Consider the following 13,688-nt stretch of genomic DNA (forward strand, 5'->3'; position numbering starts at 1 on the left):
AAAGTATAGGGCCCAGTTGGAGAACGGCGCATCTGGTGGAAGCACAGGAGAAGGCAGGACACCAGAGCAGAGGACAGTGGGCAGAGGTTCAGGAGGCTCTGAATCTGGTCTTGAATCCACACTGGCTTTGGATATTGGGCCTCTGATCCTCACTTTTCTCATTCGTGAAAGGGGAATAATAATAATTCCAAACTCACAAGGTTAAATGAGATCATGTGTAAAAGTGCCTGAGTGTTTGCATACAATACGTGTTTGATAACAGTTAGTTCCTTTTATTAGTGTGTAAGCTCCATAAATGGTGCTAGACACGCTGGGGTATCTAAATGGTGTTTTTTGTTTAGGCGTGTGTATTGACTTAGAACCTCACCACCAGGATGGCATTCCTGGGACAATGTCATTTATATTCAAGGTGCCTCCTGATTCAAAGGGCAGGAACTTTTTGTTATCAGATCAGGCACTGACATCAACAGCAGCCAGTGCCCTGCAAATGCCATTTAGTGGTGGGAGCCCAGAGAGGGGCTGATCAGAAGACACAGTCCCTGCCTTATCACTAGATGCTCAAGGACCCAGGTGCGGGTATTCGACTGTGAGATACAGTCATAAATATATCAGCGTTGTCCATATACACTGGGAAATGGGCACTGGCTCCCATGTGTCTTAGTGCAGGTTTCTGGGGACTTGCAGCCGGCAAAGAAGGAGCATAGGACAGGGTGTAAAGAACAGTGGTGCAATACTGTATGGCCCTGTGTACCACCTCATAGCATCCATGATACTGTCCTTCACTTGTTCATTCAACAGTTATTCATAGAACACCTACTCTGTTCCTGAGCATTATTCTAGCTCCAGGAATAAAACGGAACAAAAGGGAAGATCCCTGCCTTCTGGATTGATGTTCTAGTTGGAGAAACATAATACATAATAAGATAGATAAATAAGATAATTACAGGTTGTGCTAAGGGTGGGACAGAAATAAGCAGGGTAAGGTGAGAGAAGGTAATGGGGGGTGCTCCCTCTGAGAGCGGGCAGGGAAGGCATATCTGAGTCATTGAGAGCTAAAGGAGAGGAGCCACTCATGACTAGAGCTGGGGGAAGGGCAGTCCAGCTCTGCCAGAGGCAGCATCTCTTCGTGAATGAGAAGGCAATGAGGGGCAACACCACCAGGGTTTGAATACTGGCCCCTCCCAACAACTAAATATATTCTATGGTCAGGTTATTTAGTCTTCTGCGCTTCAGTTTCTTCATCGGTAAACTGGGGATAATAACTCTACGTAATAGGGTTGTTGTGAGGATTCAATGAGTTGATGTATGTAAAGTACTTAGAATAGTGCCAAGTATGTAAGAAGCACCAAATAAAAGTTAAATGAAGGGGGTGGGAGAACTGTTCCAGGCACAGGGAACAGCACATGTGAAGGCCTGGAGGCCTGAAAGGGCTTGGTGTGTTCTAGAACTAGACAGGCTGTCTGCACAAATAGCATCCCTATGGTTATTGAGGAGACTCCAGAGCAGGCTCTCTGCCCCTTCAATACAACACCGGGGCTTGGGAGTTTTGAAAAGAGGAACACCCAGTCCCAGCAATCTCACTTGCGAGATCAGGCCCGAGTAGCGTGGTGAGCTGCTGCTGCTGCTGCAAGGGCATTCCATTGTAGACCCACTTCTTCAGGACCTCTCCCTCCCTCCCTCCATCTCTCTTTCCCTCTCCCAGCCCCTCCTCCTTTCTTCTCTGTCCCCCTCCCTCCATTCTCCTCCCCTTCCCTCTCTCTTCATTGGCAAGTCCTGAAGAGTAGCGCCCCTGGAGGTGTCCATCCACATGCGAAGGGGAAGCATGGGTGGGCTGAGCCCATGGAGCCACCAAAGCGAGCCTTGCACACTGGCTGTGGGATACCTGATGGCCAGTGTCCCCCTCCCACTCCCAGGCTGGAAACTCCATGGCAGGGCAGCAGAGTCGTCTATGACCTTACCCTCTCTCTGAATCCCTCCTTACTGAAATCTTGTTACTCTCTAAGTTCTGTCATTTTTACTCCCCAAATCTCTCTCAAACATGTCTGCATCTTTCCATGCTCTCTCTGACCCTCAGGCTTCTGCTTTCTCTAAAGTGCAGTCCAGAGACCTTCAGGGGGGCCCTTGTGTATGGATAATGAAGTCTGGAGTCCTCAGAAGGGCGGACATGATGGGCTGTTTCCATCTCTTCTCTTCCTCGCCCTCCTCCCTCACCCTGTCCTCCACACGAATCCCTCCTACCCCCAGGTCTCTAGGCCTTTGCTCTTCCATTTGTTCCCTCTGCATAGCCTGTGCCCTGCTGGTCTTGCTCATGCCTGAAGGCCCAGCTTAAATCCTATCTGCCCTAGGAACTGTCTTCCGCATCCCCTTGTCCAGGGTTTTCATCTTCCCCTCACCTCCCACTGCACTTAGTACCTTTCACAGAGATGCCATCACTGTCAACCTTGAAGAATTTTGTGTGTGGTCACTTGTGTGTGTGACCACGGCCTTGAGAAGTCCCTGGGAGGGTGGGCACAATGTCCCTCTTAACCCTACCCTCTAACCCTCCTCACAGAGCCTAGCCCTACTGCAAGCTTGATATGTGTTGGCTGCACTGGATTGACAAAAGCCTGTGATTTTCCCAAGATCTGATTTGAGTCAAACCAGAAACGTGATGCTGATTCCGGGTGAGGGGGGGGGCGGGGGGGTAGTTCTCAGCTGAACTGACTTGCGGCTTGTGGACCCTGAAATGTAGGTCCGTCATCTGATGAAAAGTTGAGGTCCCCTCAAAGATAAGTCTGAATTTGAATGTAGCTTTTTAATATGGCCTATTTTAATAAGTATTCTATGTAAAATTTGAAGCTTCAAGCTTGATACTCTTGGCAATAATTGTTTATATCATAAAAGGATCCTTCACTATACCAAAAGATCTGGTATGGAAAGCTTTCAAATACCAAACATGCCTGTGTACTTAACACCCGTCAGTATATAAAATGTTGATTTATGTACAGCTGTTGTAGCTGTCCTTCTACTATAGTCTAATATACACCAAACTTAATATATATTCATGGAAGCAGGATAACGTGGTCTTAAATTTGTTTTGGTAGCTATAGATTACATTATGCCTCTCTGCAGATATCAGTGTTAAAATAAATTAACTATCTGCCTGAAGGACAGTGGGAAGCCCAGTTTGGTGCTTGGCCGATTGATGTAAAGGCAGTAAGCCATTATTTGCACTGAAGTGACACTATTTTCAGGGACCTACCTGATGTTTGGAGACCTTTTTGCCATTGGTTAGAAATAGTTCAGGCTTCTAATCTTTTCACAAGCTGGCTGCTAATTGATGTGTGCGCTTCATGTTGGTTCTTTGGGGGAGGGGGGAAGAGGGGGAAAAAACCTAATTATAGGCTAGAAAAGATATAGTGGTAAATGTAAAATTATGAAGTATGTTCTTTTGACCTCTCTTGAGGAATGATCTGAGAAGTTCAGCCATTTGTAAAAGGGTAACACGGCAAAATTTCAAAATCCTAAACAGAAAGAACTTCAGAGTAATTCATCCGGATGCAACTGTGCTTAGTTCTTTGAGATTTTGACTTAAGAGAAGACAGATGAGAAATGCTGCACTTCCTGTTCTCTGAGTATCCAGAATGTAAGGTGTAGGCTGTACCTTGTCACAACCAGCAATAGCAATAACCTTCCCCCCAACCCCCCGCAAAAAGACCTCTCTAAGGCTAACTTGTGAGGATCAATGTAGTTAAGCTTCTGAGCTACTGCTTTGTGTTTTCCTTTGTTCCAAATGTAGAATTCAGAAGGATGCAAAAGGAACAGCAATTATTAAGATTAAATGAGGGTGCTATTTATTTGTTCTTATGAGAATACTTCCATTGGTAGCTGGAGCCTGTGTTCTCCGGCTTTCCTTGGAGAAGGACGTCAAGCCCAGGCTGTCCAAGGCTCCCCTGCTGCTGGTGCACGTGCTGTTGGTCAGGTTGGACGTCCATATGGAGATATATGCTTTTCCTCTTTCTTCCTTCCTCAGAGCGGGGTACATTTTGAATATAGGAGCAAGAAGGGATGATTTCTGAGCTCATTCCTGGGTAGTTGCAGTACTTCGTTCTTCACAAAAACTGTGTCGTAAGTTTGTTAGAGAGAGCATTCCCTGCCGAAAGCCTAGATTCATGCAGGATACTATACAGGATATTTTTGCCAACAGTCGTGGACCTTCAACAGGGTTGCCAACTCCGGAGATGACCAAGTGCCGCTTTTGTCTGGGGCAGGAATTCCCCTAGCACAGCTAGCCTCTCTCTGTTAGACCTGCCAATCCCTGAGGCACTCCTGTTCCATTGTCAGTTGGCTCTGATTATTAGAAAGTTCTTCTTTATGCTGAACCGAACTCTTCCTCCAGGGCCGTGCCTGCCTCAGTGGCCTTGATTTTGCCCTTTGAAGCCCCACACAAAAATCCATTTCTTCTTCCCCATGACAGCCGTTTAAGCCACTTGGACATGCAAAGGGGGATCAGGTCCCCAAGTCTTCACTTCTTCAGTCAGAATGCCCAGTTTATTCAGTCCCCTGAAAAGGACAGAGCTAAGAATGGACACAGCCGTGCAGAAGAGACCTGCTCACCATGGAGGATCAGTCTGTCTTTGTATTAGGATAACCGGAGGCCCAGTTAGGCTCCCTGCGGACCCCCTAGAGTTTACTGCCAGGCCCTCTTCTGGGCTCTGCTCTGGGCCCCTGGGGAACTGCATGCATTTTGGTGTCAGAGAGGCCTGGTGGGCTGTGGAAGAGGGTGTCCTGAACCAGTGGCTGATGTGGAGTGGCTCTGGCTGAGTCAGCCCCCTCTCTGGGAATCAGATCCTTCATCAGTCCAATTACTTCTAAGACACTGTATTAGTTTCCTGCGGCTGCTGTAACAAATCACCACAACTTTGGCTTACAATAACAGAATTTTATTCTCCCACTTCTGGAGACCAGACGTCTGAAATCAGGGTGTTGGCAGGATCGTACTCCCTCTGGAGGCTCTAAGGGAGAATCTTTTCGTTGCCTCTCCCAGATTCTGATGGCTGTTGGAATTCCTTGACTTGTGGACACGTCACTCCAATCTCTGCCTCCTTGGTCACATTGTCTCCTTCTCTTCTGTCTGTGTCAAACCTCCCTCCGCCTCACTCATAAAGAACACTTGCCATTGGGTTTAGGGCCTATCTGGATAATCTAGGATAAATGCTGTCTGAAGATCCTTAACTTAATTACGTCTGCAAAGACCCTTTTTCCAAATAAGGTAACATTTACAGGTTCCTGGAATCAGTGCACGGACATGCTTTTTACAGACCGCCATTCAGCCTTTGGCTTTCTCTACTTATGTGATCGTCTTTTCTCTCAGTTGTCTTTGAACCCAGCTCTCGGGGTCACCGGCCTCAGGTCTTCATTCTGCATGTGTCATGTGTCTTCTTTCCTGCAGCATCATGGCTGAGTGTCCAGAATGTGAGGGTACTGGGGCTGCTCTAATCGTCCCGATCCCACAGATGCGGGTGGGGCTCGGGGGTTAGGCTGCCCAGGAAAACGCAGGTCTTTCTGGTCCATTCCCCCATTTTCATTAGCTAGCTCTGGCTAGTCAGTGGAGTTTTTATCAATGGGAAGGAGAAGCTGGCTCTTAAAATATTCATTAACAGTTCTTAGACTTAGGGGAGATCCACAGTGAATGTGCTCCGGGTAGAGAAGGGACACACAGAGGAAGGCTTAAAGTCCTTGTGTTTTCCCTCTAACTTAGTCCAAGATTGGCTCATTGAACTTGAAGGAAATTATTTATATTCTCAGTGCCCAAGTACATACCTCTTTCAGTAAAAAAAAAATCAGGAAATGTACTTTGCAGCCTTGAAAGTGCGTTGTAGTATGATCTTCTTGCTCTTTAGCTAGCGTGTTTCAGAAGTCCCAGGGTCCTTTAAGTGGGGTCTTTAGTCTGCTGCTGGCTAATGGGCTTTCCAAATGCAATGCCCAATAAAATGTACTTTTTCTCCAAAAAGTGTCTGCAGCACTTTGTTTGCAGTTGATATTCCAGAGTGCCCGGAAGGCCTGGGGCAGCAGGAGTTCTGGGTCTGGGGAAGCCGGCAGGGGAGTGTGGGAAGCAGAGGACGGACAGTGGCCTGAGAGGGTGTGCCACCAAACAGCTACATACTCTCTGTCATGGCTGTCACTGCTGCTCCAGGATTCCCGCTCACAATTTGCTTTGCTAAGAAAGGCCTGAGAGGGATGGGGGCGGGAGGGGTTGGGAAAGAGGCCGGAGACAGGTGAATCAGACAATCCCTGCCTTACCTGCAGCTGGCAGCAAGTCAGTGCAGGTCAGGGTGCTGCGTGTTCCAGAGACCCCTGGGAGCCCTGCAGAGGGATGGCCATGCCTTGGGCGAGATCCAGGAAGGCTTCCAGGAGGGACTGGCATTTGCACGGAGCCCTAATGGGTGAGTAAGAGAGAGAGAAAGAGGGGAAAGGCAGATAGAGCAGTACACCCAAAAGGGCCCTCAGTTGTATCCCTCCCAGGATCCCATGTGGCCCCTTTTCTGGTCACGCAACCAGAGCGGAACTGTAAGAAACTCAGCTTTGAAAGATACCTTAAGGATCGTCTAGTACGGCAGATATTTCAACTGTACTGCTTGGAGCCCTGAGGACAGGGAAGGAGGAGCAGTTCAGAGAGCTCGCTTCTCCTTTTGCTTCTGGGTTTAAAGAACAGTGATTTTCCATTTGACAAAGCTTGTTTGATGTAGCTGCTTGGAACTATCCCCACATCAAAATGTCCTGCTTTGTCTGAGAATTCTTTTTCAGACTGGGGAAGCTCTCCCACTCCTGCTTCCTTATCCCTCCAAGATAACACTCCCCAGATCGTGGGGTCACAGGGTTTTCCATGTAACCTGCCACACTGTGAGCTTCTCCCGGGCAGGGGCTGAGCCCTGCTTCTCGCTCAATCCAGAGCCCAGAAGAGGCTTGGCAAACAGTGTTGACAGATGAAATGAAGGACTGTGATTTTGATGACTGCCTTACTTGCATCTGGCTCCCAGCTGCCCTCATTGCTCTTTACTGTCACCAGTGGTATCCTAACTAAGCGAAGGGCAAATGCAGGCCTCTGTGTTTCTCCATCTTACACCTGCTCCCGAAGTGGGTCTGGCCTATCAGCCTAGTACTAGCGAGGGGTGGTACCTGCTCTCTGTACTTTTAGAGGGTGGGGGAGGCTGCAGACCTAATACTCAGCCTTTGGAGCTGCTGCTTGTTATCCTGGGACATGGCCAAGCCCACCTGTGAACTTGCTCACGAGGTCTAGTGGCTCTTCCTTGGAATCCTGTAGCCTCAGAGCTAGAGGAAGTGGGGTGCCTCTAGCGGCAGAGCTAGGGTCAGAGAGGCAGTGGGGTGCAGGCGAAGGTGCCTGGGCTTTTGACTCAGTCTGACCCAGTTCACCAGCTGCATGACCTGAGGCACATTATTTACTTGCTTATTTAAGTGATTATCTGTGAGTGTTAAACTTACAGAAAAGAAGACACAGGGAGGACACGATCGCTGTTTTCCACCTACAAATGGTAAATATTCAATAAACGTTAGTTTCCTTTTTATATGATCTGAAGGACTGTCATGGAGGAGAGAAAAGATTTGTTCCATGCATTAGAGGCTGTGCAGAATCAAACTTAGTTTTCCCCGAAATGATCATCCTTTCCAAATGCCACCAAGCCCCTCAGCCTCCTAATTCCTCAAGCATTGCTGCCCTTTTTGATTTCTTTCTCTCTTCCACCTATTAATTACCACCAGCTCTCTGTGTGTATTTGGAGAGGCTGCTTCCCCTGTTGGCCTCAGTTTCCTCTCCGTGGGCTGGATTGTTTCTAAGGTCCTTTATAACCGTGGCACTACATTTAATCTCACAATATAGATTGATCATCCACTATGTGGAGGGTGATATTCTAGGCCCCAGAGCAATAAGGACAGAGAAACAGCCATCAGCCTTGTAGCAGTCACAGCCCAGTGTGGGGACAAACAATCAAAGCAGTGTGATGAATGCTATGGTAGGGGATGAATCCAGAGCTGGGGGAATCCGAACCAGAACAGGGGAGACTAGCCACTTGGGGCATGTGTAGGCTCTCTGCCTTCAGGGAAGAATTATCTAAAAATGTTTGTTGCCTGCATGAGGGCGTAAATGATGGAGACTGGTTCCTCCCAGGTGGCATTAGGATTTTTGCTTTGAATTGGAATTAGCAGTATGGAAAATCCCAGCAGAGACAGCATGTACTACATTGGGGGCTTTGTTTTCTTTTTGCTCCTCCTTCTTCCTGCAAAGAAAAGAAAAACCCAAATCTCCAGAACATATTGACCTTTATTCACAGAAGCTCTTGGGATGTGCAGCACAGTTTTAACAAGTACTGTTTGGGTGCCTAACTGAGAAATGTGTAAGTAGGTACAGAATTACATGCCGAAAGGGAATTGATCTATTTTTTGCCATGATTGTGTTCAGAATCTAATTTTCAAAGACAGTTTCAATTTTCCCAGTTGTCTGAGTGATAGTTAGATGCATATACACTGGGTACTCTCGTCCCTTCTCTTGTATTTATTTTGCCCAATTTAATTTGGTTAGATTCTATAAGCTTTTATTGATTGCCTATTATAAGTTAGCCCAGTGTGGAGAGGCTATGAGAGAATGTATCACTATCTGGAAGTTTCTTCTCTAGCTGGACTGATAAAATGTATACCCAGGAATCAGGGAACAGAGCCATCTATTCATTGGGGTTTGCTGAGTAGATTGGTGTGAGTGCCAAGACTTCTGGCCCAGGCGGAGAAGTGTGGAAAGATGGATGGTAAGAACGGTTCTCCAGAAGGCTTTTTGGAGGAGTCTGCGTTGGAGATGGGCCAGGGCTTGCAAGCAGAGTAGAGGTGCAGGGAAGAGAGCATAACAGCAGGTGAATTCAGCATGAGCTAACTTTTCAGTCTCATCTTCAGCCCTTCATTCTCATGCCTTCATAATGAAAATATTCCTTCAACACACGACACGTTACATGTTAGCCTGCGTCAGGACCTTTGCTCATGTGGTCCCCTTTGCCTAGCTGTTCTGTCCTTTCACCTACCCGTAAACCTCCAGCTTATCCCATAATTCTCGTGTACTTCTGTTTGAGCTTCATTGATTCTCCCTCTCTAGGATTTTCATAGTGTCATGTTTATGCTTCTCTCTTACTATGGTGCCTGGAGCATTACAGACCCCCAAGAGCTAGAAGGTAAATAACAGGATGAGCAAATACGTGACTGATTATTAGGTTCTGAGCCTGACTTACTGCTGAAACTGTGAAATTGAGAAAGGAATGGAGGGCACCAACGTGAAAATGTGGGTGGCTGATGCTGAGCAGGGGGGTCACTGGGCTGCCCTTGGAAGTGGCAGGTTGGGGGCGGGGGCGGGGGCGGGAAATACCCTTTGGAGAAGGAATAGCATGTTGGCTTTCCAATGAATAGCACACATAAAAAAAACACTCTGAAAAACATACCGTAGGAACTAAACATATAGGGGGAAAATCTGCCTCCAGAGTAACCAAAGGACTGCAAATAGAAGCAGCAGCACCCCCTTTATTCCTAAATTAGGGGTCAGTGAGCGTTTGGGGGAAATAGTTTTCCTACTGGCTGAGGGAGAGAGCCTGGGATAACCTTTCTGGAGGGCAACTTGGCCATGTCTAAAGCCTCAAAAACTTGTGCACAGTCTTCTACCCAGCAGTGTCACTCGTCGGAATTGATCCTAAGACAATAACTAGAGCTGGATTATGCAAAGATGGTTATCTCAACATTGTTTCTCATACAGACATTGCTAAAGTAACCCAAATGTTCAGCAATAGGGACTTAGCTTTACAAATGGCACTCCTGTCTATAGGTCATGAAAAATAATGTAGAACACTGGAGACAAGGACATGTTTACAGTGTATTGTTCCAAGAGGAAAATCAGGCTATAAACCAGTCTATGTAGTAAGTTCCCAATTATGTTGAAAGTGAGTATTTTCAGACAAAAAGGCTAGAAGGGTAATTAGCAACTTGTAGATTATAGTGGATGATTTTCTTCTTTCTAAGAAGAAACATTTTCTACTGCGTACATATATTGCTTTTATCATCAGAGGGGGAAAATGAATGTTATTTAAGAAGAGACAAGCTATTGGAGAGCATTGTTTGAGTTTCGTTGGGTTGAAGGCAGTATAGGCACATCGTTTATCTTGCAAATTCCAGACAGGTATGGTTTTCATAAGGAAGAGTGGTCTTAGGTCCATTTGTGTGAGTGTATTTATAGAAGTGAAAGCTTTGGGGGAAGGAAATAGATTGATTTTTTTTCCCCTTGAACTTTTGAAATTATTTTTTCCACTCCATTTGTAATTGAACCCAGGGCGCTATTCTTATTTCTTCCTTTCTTGGGTACTGTGTTAGACCTAAAAATGTTAATCGGCTTAGGATGTGGGTTTTGCTAAAATGATTCCCCTTGAAGTTTTCACTGGATTCTCTCATGCTTAAAAAATGGGGTCCCACAGAAGACCATCTTTTGAAATCTATTTTGCTCTGCTGTCTGATGCATTTTGTCCCCACATCCTTGAATAAACCTGGGTAATCCTGGATAACCAAGTTGGAAATCACCCCTGCATTGTTGGGGTGGTTTCATCAGCCACATGAAAGGGACTTAGGAAAAGGCACCTGCTTTGGGCCCTGTCTGAGGAAAGGTTTATTTAGAGGCCAATCTGGCATCACCTTATCCTGTGGACGTAACATTAGTCTGCAGAAAAAGAGATCAGAGCTGGGTAGAATCTCTTTAAATATTTATAGTGATGCCTCTTGCCACACATCTCCAAAGAGCTCCGAACATTTCACAGACATTACATCATCATTAATTTTCACAATGTTCTTGGGTGAGAAGCTGATGGCAAGTATTATGGTCTCGATTTGGGACAAAATATAGCATATATTTTGGACAGTTAAACTTAGGATTTGTCCTGACTGTATAGCAATTGATTCTAAAAATCGAGGCAGTGTTTTGAGCATCTTCTTTCACAGTTGTCCTGCGTTTCCCATGACTTAACTTGCCTCCTTGCATTTTGCTTCAGTGACATTTATTAGGCGCCTACTGTGAATAAGGTATAGTGCTGAGCACTATGGCCAGGAGTGAAATTTAACCTCTGTAGTCCCACCCTGACAGCGTTTGGGGATATGGCTTCTCTGTGCTGTTCCTATCCTAAATCTCTCAAACCTTGTCCCCCACATCTCTCTTCCTGAGCTTGTCTTCAGGGTAGCCCAGTGCCATCTCGCATCTATGCACTTTCTATGCCATCCCCCGCCACTGCCTGCAGTGCTCCCTTTCCTATCCTTCATAGCTTGGTCATCTCCTCCACAAGGCCTGCTCTGATCCCACCCTACTGTATCCATACTGTGATCCCATCCTACTGTAGCTGGATGTGACCTTCCACCATCAAAGCCCAGACATTCTACCAGCCTCTCTGCTGTGCTCCTTACTATTTTTAACTTTGTGTTTTAGAGATTTATGTACACTCCTTGATGACATTTCAAGCTTCTTGACTGCAGGGATACTCCAATTCATCTTTATGTCTCTCTCAGTGACTTGTCCGCGTTAGATATGCATATACTCGTTGTGTAAAGGAATGAAGTGGATCTAATTTCAGGCCAGAGCTCCCCAGTTTGTGCAGAGCCCTGGGGATGCAGAGGACAGAGGTCACTGATAGAGCCCCGCTTGGCCTGACCCCTCCTTTGACCCTAGTCACTGAGGCCCCTGGATGCCTATAGGTCTGTTCTGTCTTGTCATTGCATCCACACCCATGCCGTCTTTTATCTAATACTTGTCTATTCAAAAATCATTCTTTTCTCATGGCATTCTGGGGAGACACAGGACAAGAGACAACTGGAGTGGTTTTAAGGTTTTCTCTGTGCTTATTTCTTTTTCGTCTCTGTCATGTGAATCATCCACGCTGCACGGGACCCTTTCTCCAGAGCATTATCCGTTTATGAGCTGGCATGAGGGCTGGGATCGGCTTCTGCTCCACCTGTGGTAGGCTCTTGAGGCTGGGGAGGTTATTTAATCTTCCCGTGGCGTCATTTCCCCATCTGTTAAGGGGGGATAATGTGCTTGAGGGTGACCTGTCGCCCGGGGATGCTGGGAGGCTTATCGACTTAATGCCGTTGCTATTAACTTTAACTGAAGATGGCTGGGCAGAACCAGCAGTGGACCAGGCGCAGAATAAACTCAACAATGATAAAATGCATGCCCTGTGAGACCTTGGGCTTTATCTTCTTTGTTGCCCTTGGCACAGAGGAAGCCAGGTAGCTAATCAAGGACTTCTAGGGTTTCCTCTCTCTGCTGTTTCAAGTGGCTGAGGTCTTGAGGATGAGAATGGCATCTGAAGGACTTCTGGGCCTGTCGTGCTGAAAAGAGAGAGGCCAGACTCCTGTGGAGGGTAAAGGGGCAGCTGCCTAGTATCAGCAGATAAGTGGGGCCCGGGCCACAGACAGACCATCCAACTTGGCCCACATGGCCCGGCCATCAGTTTTACTTGGGCTCACTGATGAGCTATGGGAAGGTCATTTGATATTCACATTCGTGTGGCCACAATCTTGGGAATGTGGCCTTTTATCTTTAAAAATAGCTGTGTGTTGGGAGGCCGTGGAGCAGTGTCCTGGGATGGAGAGGAGGTGCCAGCATGAGGAAAAGGGGCAGATTTCTTTCCTGGGAGGATTCCCTTCAACTCTGCTCATCTGGTGAGTTGATGTTTTCTCATTCTGTAATACATCCTGTTTTCTCTAGACTGTTCTCAGAGAGGGAGCTGTTTGTTTTTTGTTTTGTTTTTTAATTGTAATATCTTTGCTATATATTTAAAAAATCTATGTCCACAGTTATTTGTTGGTGAGCTCTTCTTATTTGTGAAACCTATTTAAGTAAAGGTTCTTTCAGTCTCCAGAATTGCAATTTATTTGTTATGGGTTCTCAAATTTAACCGGTCATTATTTCTCATGTTTGCTTTGTGTTTTCAAGTTGGAGTGTCTTGAATCATTTTATATGTAGATGGGATGATCATCCAGTTCTGGAACTAAATTGCCAACAGGTTTTCAAACTTGTGAGGTCATAGGATGTAAGATCTGACACTGGAGATTTTCAGGTTGAGTGCCTGTGTGTTTCAGATGGTGTAATGATGTCCTGAGAGGGTGACGCATGGTCTGTGGTAACACAGCTAACTACTGTTGTTTCCCCAAAAATAAGACCTAACTGGACAATCAGCTCTAATGTGTCTTTTGGAGCAAAAATTAATATAAGACCTGGTCTTATTTTACTATGATATAAGACCAGGTCTTTAATATAATATGATATAATATAATATAAAATACCAGGTCTTATATTAATTTTTGCTCCAAAAGGTGCATTAGAGCTGATGGTCCAGCTAGGTCTTATTTTTGGGGAAGCATGGTAGTAATAGATCAGGATCTGAACCCAGGTCTCCTGACTTCCTTGCCCATAGCTGCTTGGTTTACGCTATAGAATTTAGCTTCTGAATTGCAAGTGAGAAGGAAACATCTCTGTCTGATTTAATTTTTCCACATACCTTAGTCTAATTAAAAAACAAATCTTCTAACTCTAGCAATGCCTTTGCCTTACACCACAGCTGATCATCCAACCCTGAACCCCTTGATTCATTCGCCAGTCTGTGTGGATGATCCTGAGTGGTGCC

At 46.1% G+C, this 13,688-nt stretch overlaps 1 protein-coding gene across 5 annotated transcripts in view; it reads left to right on the forward strand.

Annotated features, from left to right (window-relative positions):
• The window catches only part of FRMPD1 (FERM and PDZ domain containing 1), a 117,363-nt gene that overhangs the window by 45,001 nt on the left and 58,674 nt on the right, over positions 1-13,688 (forward strand). The window contains exon 1 of one of the 5 annotated variants that reach the window (XM_033123863.1): positions 12,179-12,723. The exons of the other annotated variants lie outside the window; for them this stretch is intronic. The gene's annotated coding sequence lies outside the window, so the exon portion shown is untranslated. Of the gene's footprint in view, positions 1-12,178; positions 12,724-13,688 lie in introns of those variants that run through there. 5 annotated transcript variants of the gene reach the window in all.

Source organism: Rhinolophus ferrumequinum, chromosome 12, assembly GCF_004115265.2.
Source record: "Rhinolophus ferrumequinum isolate MPI-CBG mRhiFer1 chromosome 12, mRhiFer1_v1.p, whole genome shotgun sequence".
NCBI classification, from domain to species: domain Eukaryota; kingdom Metazoa; phylum Chordata; class Mammalia; order Chiroptera; family Rhinolophidae; genus Rhinolophus; species Rhinolophus ferrumequinum.